The sequence below is a fragment of the Mus musculus genome, chromosome 4 (genome assembly GCF_000001635.26).
Source record: "Mus musculus strain C57BL/6J chromosome 4, GRCm38.p6 C57BL/6J".
Lineage (NCBI taxonomy): Eukaryota > Metazoa > Chordata > Mammalia > Rodentia > Muridae > Mus > Mus musculus.
In genome coordinates this window covers 99,609,969-99,630,467 of record NC_000070.6, presented here as the reverse complement: position 1 = coordinate 99,630,467, position 20,499 = coordinate 99,609,969, and the positions used below count along the sequence as shown (strand labels likewise).

The 20,499-nt window shown below is 41.9% G+C and overlaps 1 pseudogene; it reads left to right on the top strand.

Moving 5' to 3' along the window:
* Gm12687 (predicted gene 12687) lies at window positions 13,906–14,782 on the top strand (annotated as a pseudogene).

Here is a 20,499-nt window from a genome sequence, read left to right as displayed (position 1 = left end):
CGTATCTGTTTACTTTCGTGTTGGAGATTGAGTCCAGGGGCTCACACATACTTTCCTAGATGGACTGACTTTGAATTGACTTACAGCTCAGGCTGGTCTTGAACTTGAGATCTGTATGCCACTCACATTCAGTTGAATTGAACACTTTCTGTTTTGAATTGGAGTCTTACTATGTAGCCTTGGCTAGCCTCGAATTTGTGACCCTCATGTCTGACGCTAATGCCTTGTTTACTAACCCTGGCTCCAGAATGAGTATGTCTTATCGTTGCAGTTTAGGTCTTTTGTTTGTTGGCCTAACTTGTTATAAGTTTTATTGTCCTTGTTACTTTAGCGTTGGCATTGAAATTTATAGTATAGATAACTATCATAATTTACATTCAAATGATGCTACACAACTTCATATATAGTATAATACCTTTCACCAGCACACATATTATTCTTTTCAATATTTTGATGACGTTGTTGTTTGACACAGGCTCCCATTATGTAGCCTTGGCTGCCTGGAACTCACTATGTAGAGGAGGCTAGTCTTGAACTCACAGAGAGCCATCTGCCTCTGCCTTCCAAATGCTGGAATTAAAGGTGCGTGCCACTATCCTTATCTTCCAGGTTGTTTTTGAAGTCAAGATTCTCCTACCTCAGTTTCCCAAGTGCTGGAATTTAGAGGCATGAGGCCTGGATAAAGTAATCAAATTTAGAAGAGGCCCAGACGAGTCATTTGAGATGCTGGTGGGTGCCAGTAATTCCAGTACTTGGGAGGCTGAAGCAGGAAGATGCTACAAGTTCAGGCCAGCCTGGGCTAACAAGTAAGACCTTTATCTCAAAACAAACCAGGTAGCAAACAAAAAAGTAATTTGAACACACCTGTAATTTCTGTATTCACTAAGATGGAGCAAGAAAATCAAGAGGCTAACCTGAGCTACATACTGTGATTTTTTTTTTGTCTCCAAGATAAAACCAATCTAACAGATAAGCAAATAAAATAATAAGTCAAAAACAATCTTCTTAAGAAAATAGAACCCTTCAGTCTTTCTTCTAAACGATTTCCTTGCTTTGGTGTTGGAGAGACACTTAGCAGTTAAGGACACTGGCTGGTTTTGCAGAGGACTTGGGTTTGGTTCCCAGCACCCACATAGCAGCTTATAACGTATTATACATACACACCCAGGGGATTCCACACCTCCTCATGACCTACTTCCTACTCATCTGGGAAACATATGGTATGCATACATACAGTCAGGCACTCACTCTAAACACAAAATGTATTTATTTCAATGTATGGAGGAGAAATACTTTGTATTTATTTTGAGACAGGTGTCTATAAGGCACATTTTAGCTTTAGCGCTTTAAAGACAGCCACCAGCTTAAAGCAGACAGAAAAAAACATATCAAGCAAATGGTATCAGGGAGCAAACAAGTATTGCCATGCTGATCTGACAAAATGGACTTCATAGTAAAACTATTCTGAAGAGACAAACAAGGACACTTCCTTCTAATTAAAGGATAAGTTAAGCAAGAAAATATTGCAATATTAAATATATGTGTTCAAAACTCTGGTGCCCCCAGGTTTATAAAAAGCTTATCAATAGAGTTAAAGACACAATTTAACACAAACCCAACAACAGCAGGCTATTTATTTTTTTATTTTTATTTTTTTTAAGATTTATTTATTACATGTAAGTACACTGTAGCTGTCTTCAGACACACCAGAAGAGGGCGTCAGATCTCATTACAGATAGTTGTGAGACTCCATGTGGTTGCTGGGATTTGAACTCTGGACCTTCGGAAGAGCAATCGGGCGCTCTTACCCACTGAGCCATCTCACCAGCCCCAGCAGGCTATTTAAACATCCCATTTGCTCCAATAGATGGGTCATCTACAGAAAAAATACACAGAGAAATATCAGAATTAAATGATGTACTAGATCAAATCAATTTAACAGATATCTACAGAATATGCCACCCAAACTCCAAAGAATATATGTTCTTCTTAGCAGCATATGGAAGTTTCTTGACACTAGACCATATGCTGGACTCAAAACAAACCTTAACATATGGAAAATGAAAATAATTCCATGGTTTTGGTGTTTTGGTTTGGTTTTTCCAAGACAGGGTTTCTTTGTGTAGCTCTGGCTGTCCTGGAACTCACTCTGTAGACCAGGCTGGCCTGGAACTTAGAGATCTGCCTTCCTCTGCCATCCAAGTGCTGGGATTAAAAGTGTGTGCTATCAGCAGCCAGCAATTCCATACATATATCAACAAAACTTAAAATGAACAGCAAACAAAACTCTAGTAGAATGTAAACTCATGGAGATTAAACAACTCATTGCTGAATGATGGATGGGCCAAGGAAGAAGTCAAGAGAGAAATAAAAATGTTCCTGGAACTAAAGGAAAATAAAAATACAACACAGCAAAATCACAATCAGAAAAACAAAACAAAACAAACAAACAAACAAAACACATTAAGAACAGTTCCAAGAGGGACAGTTATAGCCCCAAGTGCCAACACTTAAAAGAAAAAAAAAAATCAGAAAGCGCACAAATAAATGATTTAGTGATGCAACTCAAAAAATTTGGGAAACGAGAACAAACCAAACCAAAACCCAGTTGATTACTTTGATTGATTGTGTGTGTCTGTGTCTGTGTCTGTGTCTGTGTCTGTGTCTGTGTCTGTGTCTGTGTCTGTGTCTGTGTCTGTGTCTGTGTCTGTGTCTGTCTGTCTGTCTGTCTATAGATCAGAGGAAAACTTGTGGGAGGCTTCTACTATGTGTGTCCTGGGGACCATATTCAGGCTGCCAAGCTCGTGAGCACAGACTTTTGCTCTATGAATCTTGTGGTTGATCTTATAAACAGGGCTTTTATAACTTCATTTTGAACCCTGTCATCACCTGAAGGGTCAACCTGTCCAAGCCAAAGAGACTACAGAGAGCCTGGCTGGCCGAGTGGTGGGGGCAGAGGCTGGTGCTGTGGGCTAGGCAGGGCGGGGAAAGAAAATAGGAAAGAAAAGAGAAGGAAAAGGCAGAACCGATGCCTAACATCCTGAGTCCTCTGCCAGGTGCTGCTCAAATCTGGCCTCAGTCTTTGTAGCGGCCCTCTGAGACAGCAAGGTTCCTGATGGGACCTTGAAACCAGAGGTCGGTCACTGGGCAGGAGGCCTTGTGGATGTAAGGTTCGAGCCCAGGTCTGAGTGGCTTAGCCCTCCTACACAGTGTGAAAGATCTCAGCGTTGGTAGCGGGAGAGGAAACCTAGGTTGACCTGGACCGCACAAGTGCTCTTGGGTATTTTTAAAATTGTTGTCAAGTCTTCAGCGGCGTGAAGACCCCTTAATTGGACCCGCTTGCTCGCCAATACAGGCCCCACGCGTCCTGCTTCAGTTCCCCACAGGAACCAGTTAAACCTTCCCAGTTAGTGTAATCAGACAAAGGTAACTGTCACCTTTCGTTTCATCCTGTGCTTTTATTTTTCAAATTCTAGAGTCGACCTCTGAACTCAATCTGCACTTGCCTATTGGTGCATAAATAGCTGTAATATCACAGTAAATTAAATTCTGTTTTAGAGGGTATCTATTTAACAATCTGTCAGAAGTTTCACAGCATTTGATTTCTTGTCTTCTCTGTCCAGTGACAGGTTTATCTCAATGTGGCTTGATTAATGAAACCTTTTATTTGGTATAAGCACACCTATTATAATCATAATCTCTTAATGCTTGCTTAGGCAACATTGAGGTCTGGAGGCGGGGGCTGAAAACTTGTAGCCTCTGCAGCTGCTTCAGAACCCTGGGTGAGGCCGAGCTGGGGGGCCAGCTGAACACAGCATAGTGATGACAGAGTCAGCTGAATGACAGAGAACCCGTTTTAGAGCCTTGGCCCAATTCCCGATCAACCCCGCCGTGTTTAAAAGAAATGTTTCCCACTTACTGCCAACTAATCCGCCCCTCCCTGTAAAGTTGCCTCGCTTTTGCTAGCCAGTCACCGGGGGGGGGGGGGGGGGGGGGGGGGGGAGGGGGGGGCGTGGCAGCAGTCTCTTCTGGAGCCAGGAATTTGCAAATCCTCGGTACCTAAGACGTGGGATGAAGGCAGAAATAAAAAGAAAACTCGGAACGTTAGTGTCAATGAAGTCACGGGGCCAGGCACTAATAGCTCTTGAGAAGTAGAAATGACACGATGGACATTCCCCAGCAACCTCTCTAGAAACACTCGACTTGAATTGTTTGTTCCTGCCCTGTGTCCACCTCGCTGAGGAGCTGCGGTTCCTGCTGGGTTGAAGCCTTTGTATCTTTCAGGCTCCGCAAGCAAACTCCGGGGGAAGACTACCTTATATCTATCTCATAGACAGTACTGTTTTATTTTGCTGTTAGGCGCTTCGGAGCATGAACAGCGAACACAGAAAATAACAAGTGAAACTTGTTTCTGCTACAAAACTAGTCTTCTTTTCAGTCTTTCTAGCTAGAATATTTTGCACTATTGAAATGACCTGCTCTTGACAGATGTTACACCTTCCCCTCACCTGTGTGTGATCCGCTGATGCTCGAAATGTTTTATACACCTTTTTCTTTCTTTCATTAGATGTCATTATTTGTTAGTTTGTGATACTTGTGGTTTTAAGTACAATGACGACTCTCTAAAATGAATGTTGTTGCTATTAACAATAGAGAACAAAATCGTATTATTAATAATTATAATTAAGGCTTCTAACAAGATCAATGAAACAAACCCCGTTATTTAAAAGTCATGATCTTGACAGTCCTTGTTGAGATTTGAACAGTCAAAAATATTGCGTAAAATATTTAACAAAGTATTTTACTTAGTGAGTAACTAGCTTGATTATTAATCTGATCACTTGAGGCTGAGACTTTTTATTACAGATGCATGCTTATACAGCCTTTAACACACCCATGATTTCTTCCTGGGAGTTTTAGTAGTAGGAAACTATGAAAGGGAAAAGTTCTGATACAGGGGCAGCACCAGAATTTTTTATCAGTTTATCACTAATTGCATCCATTTGATAATACTGAAATATTAAGTCTGGCCTAACTTTCAAAATTAGAAGAATATGCAATAAAATAAGAAAGCAAGCAAGCAAGCATAGTTTTAAAATGATGTTAAAAGTATTTTCAGTAACAACTTGTGTTCTTTTTTTTGTAAAATATTTGCTACTTCCTCAATTTAAAATGTCCTTTTTTCAAGCAAGTACAGAAACTTCTTTAATGAGATTCTGAGTGGAGGATTATTATAATTCTCCAACATGTGTCTCAGTTTTTAGTTGATTTCACATTGTGCTTTTTAACCTTCGACAACAAATATTGTTGTACCATGAAGACAGCGAATCCAAACAATTACATATGTAGTCCAAAGGCATACCCAGGAAAATCAATATTTGACATCTTTGCAGCTCCCTCTCTGCAGCCCCGTTCAATAGCTCGCATTCATTACACACTTAGATCTCGCTCAGATTCGCCTTTGTCACTAGAAACCCATTTTCCCCCTCCTCTGACTTCCACATAACTTCTTGGCCCTGTACTTTTACAGATGCCTTCTGGCTATAAATACTAATGAAATCTCTTTGCTTAATTCGATTTTGCTGGTACACTTACAGTTATGACCTAACTTTCCCACGAGAGAGACTGATTGAACATTCCACTACCTTATGGATGGGAGCAAACATTCTCAGAGAACTGGCCTGACGATTTCCATAATTACAGAATTCACAGCCTAATGACCTTAAAAAACAATAAAAAGATCTCTTGTTAATTCCATTTCTGTCACTGACATTCAAGATATTTCATTTTTCATGGGACAACAAATTTACTTTTTTATTTTCCAAAGAGCAGTCTCTCCTTTCCCCCCAGATTAAATTTTCTGAATACTGAAGTATTCTATTGAATATTTAGCATTTCTTTGTCTTCTAAAAGTTAGAATATTTATGATCGCTAGAATGAATTTGACTGATTTATAGCAATCAATTATAAGAGTACATTTTCAAATAGCCCTTTTAAAAATGAAGAATAGAATAATTAAAAAGATCACAAGTCCTCCCTTGCATATAATTATTTCATTATTTCATTACAATGCAGAAATTATTTTTGCTGACTGTGAGCAATTTTAATTGAGTGAGATCTGTGTTAATATACGATAGAAAGCAGTTCTTCCTAAGAAATAAGACCACTAATTGCCTAAATTTTTATTCAGTACAGTGAGTCTTACGAGTCATATTACAATGTAAACTTAATCAGAGGCAGAGTGGGTACAACACCTTTCCTGTGGTGGGGACAGTCAACGAGCATAATCCATTTGCTAATTTATTCCTCCAACAGGTTTATTGCTTAATAACCATTTGTTTTGTAGAAAACTCATGATCTTTCTAGATCTTCACAGGAAAAGCTATGATAATGAAATATTAAAATTTAGACCTGAAGTATACTATAATTAGCATGATTATGGCATCTTCTCAAAATCACAATACCCAAGCACCATGGAATACAGAGTCCGCATGATATATATCATATAAGATATATATATATATCCCTTAAGCAAGGTCTCATACAACTCAGGCTGGCTTCAAACTCACTAACCTTGAACTTCTGATCTATTTCCTGAGAGCGAGGAGTACAGACTGAGACACATGCCTGATTTCATGTCTAGTTTTTTATTTTGTGAGATGAGAGTTGCATTCACACCCTAGGCTAACCTCAACCTTGCTAACTCACAGTTCTCCCATCTCCATCTCTACCTCCCAAATACTGGTAGGTGTCTGGCTGGTGTATATTCTTACTTATGTATATTTTGAACTGGATAAAAATCTTTAATTTTTTTTTTTCTAAGAGCTGGGTAGGGGTGATGCATGCCTTTAATCCCACCATTCACAAGGTAAAGGCAGGCAGATATAAGTTTGAGGCCAGCCTGGTCTACAGAGTGAATTCCAGGACAACCAGGCCTACACAGAAAGACTGTCTCAAACAACAACAGCAACAACAACAACAAAACAGAAAACAAAAAAAAAAAAATCAAAAGAAAACAAAACAAAAGAATTGAAAGGAAAAATAAAGAAAAGGAAAGTAGGCATGGCCTGAGAAACAGTGGAGGCTTTAGTGTGTTCATTCATGTGCGCTTCTTTCTGTGTGTGCGATTCTCGAAGGGCTAAGAATCCAAACACTGAAGGGGTGCTGCGTGTGTGTGTGTGTGTGTGTGTGTGTGTGTGTGTGCGAGAGAGACAGAGACAGAGACAGAGACAGACACAGAGAGAGAGAGAGAGAGAGAGAGAGAGAGAGAGAGAATGAGAATATCAAGTGGAGGTCAGAGGAAAGGAGTTGTTTCCCTCTTTCCACCATGTGGGTCCCAGGATGAAACTCTGGTTGTCCAGACTTCAGGATAAGGACTTTACCCACCACTGAATCATACCTTGCCAGCTGTACAGAAGTTCTCTCAGTCACAGAGAACAATGTCTCTGTGACTTGTAATTTTTCTTAAAGCCTGACAATAATAATTAAATGAAATATTTTGCTCATTTTAAAGGTGAGGATTTTTGAAGTTTATAGAAATATAGTGACTTATTTAAGGGCCATAAGCATCTTATAAATTTCTTAGAAGGATAAAATTATGTAATGTAGTTGATCATGGTCTTTCCTCCTTGTTTCATTTGTCAGTTACTTTAGCATCAAAGCTCTGACTTTATTGACAGCTTCCTGACAGAAACAGACGTGGTTTTTCCTACGCCATTTCTGACAGAATCTCTCTATATATCTATGCCTAAGCCTATATCATTCATACCTATCTCTATCTCAATCTCTATCTCTATATTTATCTCTATAAATATAGTATGACCATGGAGCTGAATGAGGGCAAGAAGAGAAATCACAGTTTGCTCCAAGTAGCTCTTTGTAGGTATTCTGTTGGAGCCTCCCCCCTGCCCCTCATCCCCATTAAAACAGATTAGTGTCTACAAGGACATCATGGGAACCTGCATTGGAGTGTCATTTTCTATGTGCACTAGTGTTTCCCGTGCATGTATGTCTGTGTGAGGGTGTCAGGTCCCCGGGACTGGAGTCAGACAGTTGTGAGCTGCCATGTGGGTACTGAGAGTTGAACCCAGGTCCTCTGAAGGAACAGCCAGTGCTCTAACCACTGGACCACTCCTCTAGCCCCTGGAGGGTCATCCTTCCTCATGAGCCCTCTCACACCAGGACTCTGCGAGACCCCATTTAGGGACCTGCTTTCAGTCCTTTGGTTTCTGTGGGTCTGAGATTCATATTTACTGAAAGTCTAGAATTGAGATACTTTAAAACTGCATCCCAGTAAGGACAGGCTTTCTATAAAGAGTAGAAGCATCTTGTGGCTTGTCATTGGACGAGTGATAAAAAGTCAAGCTAGAGGGGGTGCTGATTGCCACATTGACCCTTCACTTCAAGAGCTACATTTCTCTGCAGTTTTAAGAACAGGAAAACTCCTTTGATCATAATTGTAATCTTAGCATTTAGGGAGGCTGAGGGAGGAGGTTTATCATGAGGTTGAAGCCAGTCTGCATTCAGTAATGGTGGGTTCCAGGCTAGCCTGGGCTCCAGAATGGTACTTGTTCAACCCTTCCTTCCCCAATTAAATACATAAACCTCTTATAGGGCAATTTGATTTTGCGCACATTTTTTCTGCTTTAAAATTTAACAAGAGACCTGATGGAGGCTTTGCTTGTTTCCTGTAGTCTATAGAGTTTCTAAGGATGGAGGAAGAGCTGTTGTTGTCTACATTATCTCTGTGGTGTGTGTGTGTGTGTGTGTGTGTGAGAGAGAGAGAGAGAGAGAGAGAGAGAGAGAGAGAGAGACCATGTTAGAAGAGAGGATGGGGAATCTTGGCTCCATGCCTAGATTTTCTTTGCTGTTAGGATCACTGTGTGTGCCAGAAAATTCAATACCCCCTGCCCACCACCACCAACAATGAAATGATACTTATTGCTGATGCGCATTGCTGAACTGAAATGTTAAAACATATGTAAGGTATCTTCAATAAATTCAGATTTAAAAGTCTCCTAATGATGTGTGTGTTTGATAGACTTTAATAAAAACTGATTAAAGGAATTTCAGTCATGGAGAGGTTTAATAGTAACGATTCTTTTTCCTTCATGTGGAAGGATTTCAGTGTTATAAAATAAATCAAGGGATCATCAGAACATTTGAAACAGGGCTGCACCATTTCTCGGGTATGTCAGTTTTGGTGTTTTGTTTTGTTAAGTATTTGGCTTTTCTACTATGTGTCCAGGGAACGCCTGTCTTACTGAATTTCTCTGAGACAGTTCTTCCTGGAACACAGCTCAGGTACATTAGATCATTCAGGGACTTAGATAATTCTCTTTTGAGTAATTCGATTCATGGCTTGATTTCCTCTTCCTATCGAACCGATGTCTCAGCAAAGGGCTAGAGGATTCTGCTGTTTGTAGCAAAAATCTTGTGCCAGGACCATTAACCTTGACGCTCTACACACTTTTCAGGTCAGGCAATTACCACAGTTATCCTATTTACTTATTTAAGAATGTGGCAAAGAGTGCTTCCAAAAATGGACTGAGAAATGTGAGTGGAGGAAAAAAAGTCAATTTTTTTTTTTGAACGGACAGATTCAGAACTGCAATGATGGAAAGATGCCAGGATTCAGTTAAAAAGTCTCCAAAACGGGTCAGAGCAGATAAAATAGTCCGAGGTATTGGAGTGCCCCTGGGTAGAAAAGAGGCTTGAGTGTTTGAGGTGCAACAGCGCTTAGTGTTTGGTCAAGCTGCAGTGTTCAGCCTTTGTAAAGTCTTCGGTTGGCTCATGCCAGAACCATCTCTGAAAGTTAATATGTCGAATAGACTTAAGGGCAGCTACTCTCCTAGAAGTCAGAGCGTTCCTACCTGTTCATGTGTCTCCCCCTTTTCCATATTTCTTAGTACAACTTGAAAATCATTCATCTACTCCAATTCTAATATGTATTATACATTATATACATATACATAATGTATCTATAAATGTATATACTTACATATATGTATATATGTATGTATATATTCTTTTAAAGATTATATTAGTTTATTTTACATGTATGAATGTTTTGCCCACATGTATGTAGTGCAGCATGTGCATGCCTCGTGCCCATAGAAGTCAGAAGAGGGAATAGACAGATGGTTATGAGTACCATGTTGGTGCCGGGAATTGAACCAGAGTCCTCTACAAGAGCAACTAGTACTCGTAACCACTGAACCATGGCCTCAGCCATTAAACTCTTTCTTTCAATGGGTGTGTTAAGATTCATTTCCAAGGGGACCAAAATGACATGCCCCAGACTGTCAGCTAACAGTGTCAGGATGATCCCAGTCCAGCATCTGCTCTTTCCTGCACTTCTTGCACTTACTGTTTGGACAGTAACATTCTGTACTGAGGACTAGGGGAAAGTCACATGGTCAGAGGCTGCCAGCCCTAGTAGAGAATCTGAGTCCAGATATTATCCATAATCTCCTTGTAAGAGAGCTTCCTCAGCCTTTCTCTTCAGAAAGAGCCTACTACGTGGTCCAGGCTAGCCTCAAAGTCAGGGTCTTCCTGCTTAAGTCTCCTGAGTTCTCAGATTACTTCTGTGATAAAATAAGAGAGGCATTTTAAAAATTATTTTCATTAAGTGTATTCATTTCTTTATCATCAGTGTCTGTGCAAACATGTATGCATTCCACAGTGCAGCACATGTGAAGGTCAGAGGATGACCTGTGGAAGTTGGTTCTCTTCTTCTACCCTGTGGGTCCTGAGGACGAGACAGTTTGTCAGGCTTGGCAGCCAGAGCCTTTGCCTGCTGAGTATGAGTACATCTTTCTGGTCAACACATTCTCTCTCTCTCTCTCTCTCTCTCTCTCTCTCTCTCTCTCTCTCTCTCTCTAGGCTTTAATGTGGCCCAGACTCAACTTTTAAAACATTTAGTTTATTTGTGTGTGTGTGTGTGTGTGTGTGTGTGTGTGTGTGTGTGTGAGACTGGAGGTGTATGCAGCATCATGTATGTATGTGGAGGTCAAAGGCCAACTTTTGTTTGTTTGTTTATTTTGTTTTAGAGACAAGGTTTCTTTGAGTAGCTCTGGTTGTCCTGGACCTTGTTAAGGATTAGGCTGGCCTTGAACTCAGGGCTTTGCCTGCTTCTGATGTGATTAAAGAAAAACTTTGAGAGTTAGTTCTGTTAGTACAGAGTACACACATGTTATCTGGCTTGCATGGCAAGCCATTTTATCCACTGAACCATCCCGCTGGCACCCCCGAGACTGGCATTAACTCTTTGTGCCTCCACCTCCCAAGTATTAAAATTAGAGGATTACCATACCTGCCTTGGTAATCTTTATTTTTATGTTACCAAGTTGCATATTTAATTTTTACACAGAGTAAATACATGCCATAGCCAAAATGACATACCTCACTCCTTCACATCCCTTAAGATGCCATCTTAATTGAGAATTGTGATGATCAGAAATATGTGGCTTTTGTGATTTGATTTGGAATGTCCCTCACAGGGACTTGTATGACTGCTCAGTATCAGCTTCCCCAGCTCTTTTGTGAGGATATAGAAAGTTTAGGAGGTGCCTGGAAAGTTTAGTACCTGGAAAGGTAGGCTACCTAGCCCCAATTCCTGTCTCTCTGTTTCCTGCTTGCTCCTGAGTGGAGACTAGCCTCTCTGTATGTCCACATTACCATGATGCTCTGCTCTTGCACAGGCCACGCCATCACGTATTGGACCTTTTGGAACCATGAACCAAAATGAAGTTTTCTCACTTTAGCTTCTGTCTGTCAGGTGTTTGGTCACCATGATGATAAAATGGACAAGGAAAGTGGCATTCACCTGTGACAACTTTCCGTTATTACCTTAACATTTCAACACTGATGATATCCCCTCAAGTCAAAGCAAGACCTTGGGCATGGACAGCATCTCTCTTTGTTTCTCAACACTAGCTGTGTGTTGGACATAGAAGCCACCCACAGATACGCGCTCTGAATTTGTCATGAATCCTGCTGTCCGTGTGACATATTTTTCTTGCTTTTAATTTTCTCTTTCTAACTTTAAATTCTCAGTCTTATTATAATGTCCCCTGAACTAATTTTTGTCATTGTTCCACTAGATCCATAGTTCATAAATTTGTTGAACCATGAACAAAAGCGGAAGGCTAAGCGCATGCAGGTACAAGCCATATGCACTGCTTTAATGAGTAGTCACCTTGACATATGGAGGAGGACTGCCCAATTAATTACTGGGTTTGATGGAGTTGTTGCCTGCCTGCGCAAGTTAGTCCAGGGGCCCATTTATAGTGGTAAAACCCTGTAATGGGCAGGTCTGACCGATAAACAAAGTAAATAAATGGACCAAGTTGATTTAGTAGCTCACATAATTTGCTAGACTACCATAAAAATATGACACTGCTTCTTAACAGGAAGTTTACATACTTTTTGAAGATGCATAGAATTTCACGGTGAAATTCCAACTCATGTGGTTTTTGGTTTAGCAATTTAACAAGTTTCTTCAGCACATAGAAACAAAACGCTTTTGTCCTTGAGAGCCAATGGTGTGCATTGCGATAAAAGGTCAGGTGAGCAGATGTTTCTCTTTTATTATAATATATTTTGTTTATTTATTTTTGAGACGGGGGTCTCATCTAACTCCCCGTGTGGGATGATCGTGAACTTCGGCATGCCTCCTGCACCCCCTGAATGCTGAGATTACAGGCATGTGTCGCCACACCCAGTTTTTATGCAGTGCTGAATCCAGATCGGATTCAGGGCTTCACACAAGCTAGCAGGGCCCCTACCAATGCAGATACATCCCTGGCCCCTCTCTTTTTCAGACAGACTCTCATCAGGTATCCCAGGATGGCCTCAGAACCACATGCTTTAGCCTCCCACGTGCTAAGGGTACCCAGCCGCTGTACCCAGCTTAACCCCCATCCATCCCTCTTCTTCTCTCTCTCTTTTTTTTGGAAAGAGGGATAGGGAAACTGGATCTTGTTCTATATTGGAGACTGTCCTGGGCCTCTCTATCTGAGAGAGAGAGAGAGAGAGAGAGGGAGAGAGAGAGAGAGAGAGAGAGAGAGAGAGAGAGAGAGAGAGAGAGAGAGAGAAATTTAAGGCAAACATGTTGGCATATCAGAAAGATTAAGTAATGGGTTCTTCTACTTAATTTTTGTCCAACACATCTGCTAAATTTATTCCATGACATCCAGAGGCTGGTACTGTGTTTTCTGAGCTTCCCAAGTTCATCACCTTGTTTCAGCTTCAGGGTATCAGCTGGTATTGAAGACTCTCTACTTAAAGTCACAAGATCTTGGTCAGGAGAATAAGTCAGCAGTCCCTAGACTAGATTTACAAGTTCACGTTGCTTTGCTCTTTCTTTGGGTAGTAAGTTAAAAATATTAGTTATTTCATTTATTTTTCTGTTTTTGCAGCCTGATATCCATTTAAAACCTGCCTGGTTTACTTGTACACCCTCACATCCACTGTATGGCTTTCTTCTCGGACAAACTCTTGTTTAACAAAAAAGGATCTTCCAGGGCTCCATTTTTATTTTTACTCTTAATTATCATTTTATGGTGTTGGGAATTGAACCCAAGGTCTCATGCATTCTTGGGGCTACGTTTTTCTCTGTGTGAATTAGTGGGGCCACCGCATCCTCTAAGGTTGCGCCCCTCTCTGAGATCCTGCTGTGCCTGGCACAGGATGCCGAGCCCTTCCTTACCCTGGCTTTGGATCTCTTGATGGTTCAAGCTGGTACTCATGAACTTTAATCTTCTCTAGCTTGCCTTTCTATCTAGATTGATCAGACAGGTTTTTTGTTTGTTTGTCTTTTTTTTTTTTTTGGCTTTCTTTTGTGTTTCTTCTATTAATAAATTACTTAATTATTAATTAAAAAATTAAAGGCGGGGCTCTTGATCCTTCTGACATGCAAGGCATTGCCAGAAGAGCAGGGGCCATGACAGAAGTGTACCAGCACTTCCTCCAGCTGCTGCTGATTCACAGTGCGCTGGAGGAATGGAAAGTTAGGCATCTGCAGAACTCCTGCTACAATGTTCCTGCCTGAACTGCTGCTGTAGACAAGCTGTAGAACTTCATCAACAGTATCAACAGTGTCTTGGAGTCTTGCATACTGAGCTAAAGCAGTCACTGAAGACCCATTTATGCACTGGCGAATCTTGCTACAACTTCAGTTTCCAAAATGGCCAGGGATTTTGCAGAGAGAACAAGTTGAATCTGTTTAAGAAAGGCTTAGGAACTAATTGTTTACTCAGAAACTGGCTTTGCTTCTTCTACAAACATTTTGAACGAAGTTGATCAACTCAGAGGCAAAAAGATGAGGAAGCAGAAAGCAGGGAGGTGCTGCAGAAATTTGTGCAGGTGACAGATAGGGGTGGGGCGGTCACCTTGCATGGCCAGGCTATCCCTGGAGATGGAGTGGTTCACCTGAGAGAGCTACCCAGATTTTGTGAAGATATGCAACATCTGCCACAGCTTCCTCATCAAGGCTCAAAGCTGTGAGACATGTTGTATTAGGATGCATTTGCCTTGCATGGCCAAGTACTTCCAGGCCACCTCTGGACCACACTGCCCGCCCTGTAATGACTGGCCCCATGACATAGCAGGAGTCTTCAACCCTGAGAAGGAGAGGGAGCAGAAAGTCCTTGTGGACCCGGCAGCACTAGCAGCATTGTGCATCATTCTGGCTCTTGGTGGCTGACCCTCACGGCCCATTTAGAACTGCCTCCCTTGTTGATATTTGCTCTTAACAGGTTTTTAGTAAATGTTTCCTGATAGAAAAAAAAAAAAAAAAAAAGCAACATTGTTTCCTGTTCACAGGTTACCCGGACCATAAACATTTTTTTTTTTCATGTAACATTCTTTTTCCCTACTCATAGGCCCCCTTCTAATAGCATGCACTCATATCTGTTAATATTTTTCTTCCTTCTTCCCCTAGTTTCTTTGGGTTCTATTAATTAATGATTAATGACTAATATCAATTACTAATAATTAATTAATAGTAAGAGTGCGTGCAATGTGTGTGCATGCATATACCATAGCATGTGTTTGGCTTTCAGAGGACAACTTCGGGGAGTTGGCTCTCTTTCACCATAGGTTCCAGAGCTCGAACTGAGGTCAGGCTTGCGTGGCAAGTGCCATCTGCTTGGGCATCTCACGGGTCTGGCTCTTCTATCTTTTACTGGTGCTGGGATTCCAGAGATGTTCCACCACAGCTGGGAATAAATCACCTCCTAATGGCCCTCCCTGTCTTTTGGTTTCCATACTAGTCTTACACAGCAGTACCATAAGCCTAGCAGCGTAAGCCCTGCCCATTGCTGCCAGCCAGTGGTCTCTCCCACTCTCAGTGCTCCAGTTGCGTCACTTTCCCTTGCCTTTCCACCCCATTTAGTCGTTTTTCTTAGCTTTAACTTGAACTCCAGCTTCTAGAATTTACTCGGTCTTAGCAGTCCACCCTGCTGCTCTGAACTTTACAGAGCTGCGCAGTATGGCAAGGTGGCTGGCTTCTAGTCACGTGACCTGGGCCCAGTCTTGCCTGGCTCCACAACTCTGTTTAAAGAGTTTTTGTATAGTCAGCCAGGTGGTTGGTGGCAAACACCTTTAATCCCAGCACCCAGGAGGCAGAAGCAGGCTGAGTTTGAGGCCAGCCTGGTCTAGTTCTAGGACAGCCAGGATTACACAGAGAGACCCTGTCTTGAAAAACAAAAATAAAACCAACCAAACAAAAAGTTTCCATTAAAAAGTACCTGGTAACTTTTCTTGGTGCCAAAATTCTCAGATTCATCATAACTCCAGGTATTGGCACTTTGAAGGTTCTCAAAATAGTGGCTCTGTTCACAACACCTTTATAATCACTCATAGAGTGACTCACATCGACAGATATAGAAACAATGGAAACAGCTGTGAGATTGTGAGAGCCAGAGAAGGTGAAACAATTTCCTCAAAGTCACATGGTAAGGCTGAGGACACGGTCATTGGTAAAGACAAAGCCCTAAGCTTGATTCCTGGCATTTTGAATGAATGAATGAATGAAGCTTGAAAGTAAGTAAAAATAACCAGGTGTAGTGATGCACGTCTTAATTCAGCACTGAGGAAGCAGAGGCAGGAAGAGCTCTGTGAGTTCAAGGCCAGCCTGATCTACACAGTGAGTTCCAGGACAGCCAGTACTCTCAGCAGTGTGGAGACATTTATTGACTCTCTCCTTAGAGCACTTTCTAAGGGCATATTTTTATAGGTTTTCCTCCTAAGTCCCTACCTTCTCATAGACACAGCCAAGTAAGACCCCTCTCTCTCCCAAGAAGGGCCTGGCTTGGTTGTAAATCTGGCATTGACTTTGACTTTGAAAGTTTTTGTCTTCTGAGGCACAATGGCTAATGAGAAGAGCATTGCATTTGGATGGAAATAGGTCCTGCTGGCCTTTCCTATAGTAGTCATGTGACCATGCCCAACCCAACCTCCCTGAGATGTTATTTCTTTGTCAGCTGATAGCATTAGGACTTGCATTACAGCATGACCTATGGCACCAGAGGTGACATCTAGCAGAAATGCCGTAGGTTATTGCCATTGTCAACATCACTTACCTCAGCTAGCACGGGAGCCCGTCGAGGGACCCGAGGAGACTTCGTGCTGTCCTCTGTGCTCTCAGCCTGTTATTCCTTTTCAACCTTTGCAGAAGTAGAGGTTGGATGTGGCCTCCCATGGTGCTCTTGGGAAATATGTCACACACTTGCAGGACTTCCAGGGCCAACATCTGCTATACCAGGTTCCCTGGGTGACTCTCCTGTTTTGTACATTGAATGGCAGTGTCCACTAGCATAGATGGGACTCTGAGTTACTCAGAGAAATGGCAGGAAGGTGATATCAGATGCCAGTGAGTGACTGGTGGTCTGTCCTGGGGCCGGTCATCATTAGAAGCATTGGTCTCTGAAGGCTGCCTGGATCTGGTTAAGAAAGATACAAAGAATGACAACATCTAGGTTTAAAAAGATGGCAGGACTTAAGATATAGCTCTATGGTATGTAGCGTGTTTAGCATGCTCAAGGACCCGGGTTCCAACCCACAACAAGAAACAACAGAGGGGCACCAGTGATGTTTCTTGAGATAGAACACTGGTCTCAGCTGAGTTTGCATTTTTTTTTTCTCTCCCTTCCTTCACAACCGCTCCACCCCATCGCTGGCTTGGGGATCTAATGTCAACAGTGGTTAACCCCCGGGAGATTTATGATGCAGATGTTGTCACTTTTCCTTTCATAGTGTTCCCTGTGATAGTCAAGGTCGGTGGCACCTCAACAGGCTCCTGCTGAAAGGAACTTGAGAGAACCTCCTCCTTCTGCAGCGCATTGAGGGCTTTGGAGCATTGGGAGAGTGTCCCTTGAAGTTCCCAGGGGAAGCAAGGGCAGTGTTCTCTGGACCCTCTAAGTAGCAAGGTCACATTCTCCCCGACCCCTGCCAAGACCTCATTTCTGGGATCTCACCCTTTGGTGCCTAAGAATCTCAAAGAACACAACGTGAAAGGGGTTTTTATGCTGAGCACAACCCCAGGCTTAGGTGCTAGTGTGCCTAAGACCTGGAATTTGTCTTTGGCTCTTAGCATGAGTCATGATTGTTTCCCTTGCGTCACCCTCCACATGTGACTTTTCATCTTCCATTCTGGCTTTGCTCCAGGAGACTATGCGCTGCCCATGCCAGAGACCCACTGAAAGGTCACCCCAGAATACCATTGGGAGGAAGGAGCTCACTTAGCAGTGTGGGTCCTGAACGAACAGTGTGTGTTCCTCAACGCCCCGGCTTGGAGGGTAAAAGCAAGTGTTAGGAGTTCTAAAGGGGCCCCAAATTCATATTTTTGGAATGATAATATAACCAGAAGATTTTTCCTCCTCTGAATTGTTATAACCAGTACATGAACCTCTGCCATCCTCCGCCAAGCCCGAAATGAATTTATGATGAGCGGTTCTTAAATAGAGTGATCTGAAGGTATCCCTTCCTGCTCTGGGAGATCCTGCCCAACCCTTTTCCAGACAGTTTCTTTAAATACGGCTTGAGACGCCTCAGTGTCCTCCTGCATGTGCATGAATGAACGCTGCCCAGCTTGCGTCAGATGGGTGTATCACGTGTCTTGACGTATCAGCACTTCCAGACAAAGCTCGAGCCTGGGCACAAGGAGCAGAGGAGAGTCTTCTGCTGCAAATTCAAGTCCTCAGTGAGTTTTTGTTATTGTTTCAATGTCATATTTTTTTCCAGGCTGTTCCTGAAAGTCTTGATGTCTCTTATTCACACACACACACACACACACACACACACACACACACTCATACTCACACTTATATACACACAGGCTAACATATACTTTACCTCATATCATGCGTACACACACCCCATACACAAATATACACACACAAACACACACATATATACACACTAACACCTACTGTACAACACACTATGTATATATACACCCCAATCACAAATACACATACACACACACACACACTAACACACACATAAATACAGAAATCACACCCATACATACACATATCAGACCCATAAACACACATGAACACATACATATACACACACACACATTCACACAGAATTTTACTGACCAGGCCTTGGCATGTAGCCATGACTGCTTGGTACTGCTATATAACTCACACTGGCATCTGACTTGTGGCAATCTTATTACCTCAGTCTCTTTTAATATTAGAATTATTGACTTATATCACCATACCTACCTGGAACTTTTTTGTTTCTAAACAATTTAAATAGCATTTATTGTGTTTTACCATTTAAGCACTATGGGAAATTCAATGGCTCTCTCTCTCTTTCTTTAAAATTGTGTTAAAATGTGTGCCTATATGAATATATGCCGGTGCCTACAGAGGCCAGAAGAGGGCATTAGGTTCCCTGGAGAATGCCATAGTTACCAGGGGTTGTGAACTGCCTGGTAAGGTGTGCTGGCAACTGAACTTGGGTCCTCTGGAAAAGTAGCAACGGTGCTTAACTGCTGGGCTGTCTCTGCAGCCATCAGTGAGAGTAATACTTTAACATCATTAGTTATTTATGAAATCAGGCTCCTACATGGCTCTTCAAGCCAGTGATGTTTATCCCCCCCTCCAAAAAAGGTCAAAAAAGGTCAGTTATACACAAGAATATTTTAAAGTTTGTTTTGTTTGTAAGTGCCCTTTAACATTTTATTTTAAGCTTTTCTTTATATATGTAATTTATTTAGAAAATTTCTCATGCAATGTATTTTGATCATAGATTTCGCCCCCTCCTAATTCTTTTCAGATTCTTTCCACCATCCTAGTCACCCAACCTTGTTATTTTCTCTCTTTTAAAAATCAAATAGCAAATTAAAAAAACAAGGACACCCCCAAAAAAAACCCAGAAATCAAAATAAACAAGCAAAAGACTAGTAAGACAAAAATAAAAGCCCAAACAAAGGAAAACAAGACAAAAAGTCTACAGAAATATTTATTTTCTTCTTTCAAATTACATTTATTTATTGATTTAAATGTGTGTGTGTGTGTGTGTGTGCGCGTGCGTGCCTGTGTGTGTGTGTGTGTGTGTGTGTGTGTGTGTGTGTGTGTGTAGACACATGTACTTCAGGGATGGGGAGGTCAGAGGACAACCTGCAGGAGTCTATTCTCTCTTTCTACTATGTAAGGCCTGGATAGAAACTCAAGTAGTCAGGTTAGGCCACAATCACCTTTAGCAGTTGAGTCATTTTACTGGCCCTTGTTTCAAGCTGAAAAGAAATGATATTCCCTAATTTCAACAGTCCCTCCTTCCAGAAAGAGCAATGTGAGGCAAAGGAGAGGAAGCAGGAAAATCCTTTCTAGGCAGAGTCTCTCTTGGCAGCTCCTCTTTCTGTCTTCCCAGGGTCCTCATCCACATTTCTAGCAGTGTCCTAGAGCAGGCTGAGAAGAGAAGCCAGGCCTTCAAAGAGCATGGGTTACGCCATCTTTATTAATCAAGGCACTGCTCTCTTTGGAGCACCTCATGCTTGCCCCTCAGTGCTATGCCGTGCAAAGTGTGCTCCACGGCCTCTGGGCAGCGTCAGAACCGAGACGAGACCTAACCAGGAGCTGTCTCTTCTGTGGCTCACCCAGTGCCTGTGCAAGGCACACACAGGGAGGGATGCATGCTAAGTGTGGTCTGCTGGCTAGCTTGGGCTGGCTTTAAAGCAGCCAGGCTAGTGTTTAAATCTCCACACTGTGGGCTAATAGAAAGACCCGTGGCAGGTAAAATGTGATTTTATGCACCAAACATGTGGTTCTGTTCGGCACATAGCAGACAGTATTCAGGGGGATTAGGTTGAATGTTAAATTCTGCCTTCTGTGCCTTTTATTCTAGGTACTTATATATTAAAACTATTTAAAAAGTAGATTTGGGCCGGCAAGGTAGCTCCTTAGGTAAAGGTGTTTGCTGCCAATACTAACAGCCTGTTTGATTTCCAGGATCTACATGGCAGAAAGAAAGAACCTAGCTCTG